We start from the raw sequence: 4,371 nt of genomic DNA on the forward strand, positions 1-4,371 counted from the left end.
GCGATAAATTCTCCTTCCCTTACATAACAGGTCTACAAATAGTTTAAAGCTTTCCCATCCTTATTTAACAAGATTATATATAAACAAAGTTCCAGATGAGGAGATCTTTATTTAATAAGCAAATCGACCCAATATCTAATCATTTTAACACTGCTGATTCAGTCAATGTTAAAAAAGAAACCAAATTCCGAAGGTCTAATCAGAAGTAGAAGAATTCCCTCAGGTGGGCTTTTCTAAAAGCCAGCTAAGCTACAACCCAAAATCCTTTAAAATCAGAGTTGAAACTCTAAAAATTGCATAACTAGCTAGGAATCAGTGGAGCTGTGAAATTACTTTTCCAGTTGTGAAATAGATTTAACTCTGCTTCATAGGCTGATCTGAGCTGTTAGGGTCTTGTTTTGTTTCTCTCTATGTAACCAGCTCCCTCTCCCAAATTAGTTGTTCCTTGTTTTTCTTTCTCCTTTAGTTCTCTTTTAACTCTATTTAATTTCTCAACCCTTATGTAGACAATAAAAGACTTGAATCCCACTACAGAATCAGCACTTTCATTTTTAAAACATTTTACCTTTAATGCACCTGCTTGGCTCTGTTACTAAAAGAAGGTAACATTCAGTGCTTTTTTTTGTTAAAAAAAAAAAGATGCCGGAACTCACACATGTTATACAACCCGCCTTGCCTACCCTACAAGGTTCCATCCAAAAAAGGTGCCAGAACTCTGTTCTGGGCGTTCTATGACAAAAAAAGCCCTGGTAATATTTGCCACTATCTCTTTGTGAGTAAAACAGAAAGAAACTAGATTCTACTTCCCTCCCATTAAGATCATACAGATAGTCCTAAATTTACAACTAATTATTTAATGCCAGTTTGAAGTTACAACAGCACTGAAAAAAGTGACTGTTTTTCACACTTACGACTGTTGCAGCATCACCGTGCTCATGTGGTCAAAATTCAGACACTTGGCAACTGGCACATATTTATGACGGTGTCCCAGGGTCATGTGATCACCATTTGCAACCTTCCCAGAGGGCTTCTGACGTAAAACCAATATGCTCAAGCGGAGGCTTTTAGTGGTTAACAACACGCTATATGAATGTAGAGAGAGACACAGAGTCTGGCCCATCTGCTGGTGTATCAGCTACTACCAGAAACATGTACCGATAATGATTTATTTTTGGCCAATGACAAAGCCAAGAAGGTGCCTTCATTTTGGCAGTTTAAAGTTTGATCAAGAGACGGAAGACGAAAAATGGCTTCTAACAAGCAAAGTCAAGCCAGATTTGCTTAACAACTGCCTGATTCACCTAACTGCAGTGATTCGCTTAACAACTGTGGCAAGAAAGGTCCTAAAATGGGGCACACCTCACTTAAAAACTGCCTTGCTTGGTAACAGAAATTGTGGGTTCAATTGTGATCATAAGTCAAGGACTACCTGTACTGAGTTAGCGTCTCCCCAAGAGTGTGGGAAAATGCAATAGAGATTTTGGGAAAGTGGCTTAGGGATCCTCTGCTCAAGGAAACCAGAGGGACTAAACCAGGGGTAGGCAACCTTGGCTCTTTTATGACTCGTAGACTTCAACTCCCAAAATTCCTGAGCCAGCCATGATGAGGGGAAAGCGAGAGGTTTCCAAGCTGAGCCATGCTGGCTCAGGAATTCTGGGAATTGAAGTCCACGAGTCATAAAAGAGCCAAGGTTGCCTCCCCCTGGACTAAACCTACCACATCTATGTTGCAAATAATGCAAGGGGTCATTAGGATTTTTATACGAGGAGAAAACATGTTACAATCAAGTGTAGAAAATATTGTTTTAGTCTATGTGCCGGTCTGTGACTGTAATAAAGATTGAATCGAATTGCTTTAATCTAAATCAGTAAAGGTCATGTAGCATGAAACAGCTGATCCTGATTAGTCTGCAACTCCGCAATTTTAAGCAGGCATTTCCCATAGCCACAAACTCGTTTTCCTTGAAGATTAGTGGGAGACCAGCATAAATTCATTAGACTGTTTTCTGGCTATAGCACTTCCATATATCATCACCTTTCCCTGTTCCAAATTGTTTTTGAGTTAGTTATATGAATATTCAATGCAGAACTTTACACATATGTATGATAAAATCAGTAATTTTTATATACTTTGGTCTAGCTTCCATAAAAACATAGCAAAACCTTTCCACTCCAATCTGTATTCCATTTATACAAGAAGTACAGATTAAGTATAGATACAGACTGAAATGTAAATTATTAACTAGAGATAATATTGAAAGTTGTGCAAGAATTGCAAATAGTTGAATTCATACCTCAGTCAGCTATAAGGTTTACTATAATAAACCTGGATGAATCACTATTTCTCTATCTTCTCACAAAAAGGCTATGAGAATGAGAATAACTTGATATTGTTGAAGAAAAGTGGATGTAGATACAATTTAATATATTATAAATTCTTTTCAACCACCATCATCCAAAGTCAAGTTGGTGAGAATAGTTATGGCACTTTAACTACGCAAATCCTTATTTGGGATTCCATCACTATGTCTGGAAGACCCTGAATATGTAGTCCCTTCAAAAGGGATTTGGAGTTGTACAAATGATTATCTGCATATTTGTGGCTGGATAGCTGGTATTTCCATTGTAGTCTCTTAGGATCACTTTATTCATATCATAATCATTATGCTAAGATAGCTGACCATTTTTTCTGATGGAAGCCTGGAAATGAGTTTAACAATAACAACAAACTGTATCAATGATTTGGGTTCTCCCTTTTTCCTTCATTGAGTTTATTGATGCTGAATTCTCTAAACTCAGAGATCCAACTTGGAGATTTACAAAACAGAAAAGAATGGCAAGAAGTCATGTCTATTTCCTTCTTAATACAAGGAATAGAGAGGTCAACATCTTCAATATATTTTAAGGGAATAGTCTGTAAAATATTAAAATCAGTTTCTTCACCTTTGTATATGTTTGCATTATGCAAACATCTGGAAGCATTTAGGTCCAGGACTACTACTTTAGATGGTCACAAAAAGGTTTCCCCAGCTGCCATAACTCAGCTTTTAAAAATTCTGGTATTATCTATAATCCCAAAAATAAACAAATGAATCTGACATGAATTAATGAATCTGACCTGAAGTGATATAAGTCTAGTCTAAAATCCTTCAGCAGTTGGGCAACCCACTTATTCTGTAGGGATATAATTCAAGTGTTTAATTTAGGGGTATAGAAACAGTGGTCAGAAAGATGAGAAAGAGGTCTACCAAACTTTGGATATGGCTCCCAATGTCTCTTTCAAGTTAATAATACAGCTAATCCTCATTTAATTACCATTTATCCAGTGACCATTCAAATTTATGGCAGTGCTGAACAAATGGTAGTTACAAACAGTCCTCACAATTACAGCTGGTACAGCATCCTACAATCACATGACCATGATTAGCGACTTGCCCTACAGATTCCCACAAGCCAAGGCAACCGGGAAGCAGACAGAAATTTGCAAGTCATGGTCACATGAGGTCCTCACAGTCCTTGCTTAATGGCAAGGCAACCAGCACTGCCAGAAGTGCTGTCGCTAAGTGGCACAGTCATCTGGTATTTTTTTTACTTCTGACTATTGTTTTCCAACTGAATTTCCAGTCCCAATAAGCACTGTTAAGCAAGAACTACCTGAAATAATAATTAAATGTATATGCCACTAGGCTCCCAGTGACATTTTGGCCTACCTTTAATATGACACAAAACAAACCATAAAGAAAAAAGTACGAAATATCTAGAGGTATCCAGAACTGCTATTAGACCGCAGTCATAGCCAAGCATACAGTATCTTGGATTGCCGTATAAGAAGTGCATTTCCTAAGGGTTCAGAAACATGAACCGGGTTTGAGGTGTTTTTTTGAGCATAATAGGAATCTGACTACAAGGCCTTCCTACCACTCTGATAGCCCCACAGATAGACCAGATGAGGAAATTAACTCAGGGAAATACAGTTGTGCTCTATCTTCTCCTCCGTCTTATAGTTCAGTGAATTGAAATACTTCCAAATCAGTGAATTGAAATACTTCCAAATCATATCTTCATAGGCAGTGAATTGAAATACTTCCAAATCATATCTTCATAGGCAAGGTAAAGGTTTTCCTTGTCCAGTCATGACTGACTCTAGGGGGCAGTATTTATCTCCTTTTCCTAGCCCAGGGAGCCAGCATTGCCCAAAGACACTTCTGTGGTCATGTGGCCAGCATAACTATATGCCGAAACTCACAGAACCCTGTTACTTTTCCACCAAAGTGGTACCTATCTACTTGCGTTTTCATGCTTTCAAATTGCTAGGTGGGCAGGAACCTGGGCAAGAATGGGTGTTCACTCTGCCACGTGGTACTTGGGTCTC

General features: G+C 38.2%; 1 protein-coding gene across 1 annotated transcript in view; it reads right to left on the reverse strand.

The window, feature by feature from the left end:
- Window positions 1–4,371, reverse strand: part of PDZD2 (PDZ domain containing 2) — a gene marked incomplete at its 5' end in the record, with an annotated part of 72,333 nt that overhangs the window by 31,284 nt on the left and 36,678 nt on the right. The gene's annotated exons all lie outside the window — the stretch shown is intronic.

This window comes from Protobothrops mucrosquamatus, unplaced genomic scaffold (genome assembly GCF_001527695.2).
Source record: "Protobothrops mucrosquamatus isolate PMUCROS unplaced genomic scaffold, P.Mucros_1.0 scaffold990, whole genome shotgun sequence".
Taxonomy (NCBI): domain Eukaryota; kingdom Metazoa; phylum Chordata; class Lepidosauria; order Squamata; family Viperidae; genus Protobothrops; species Protobothrops mucrosquamatus.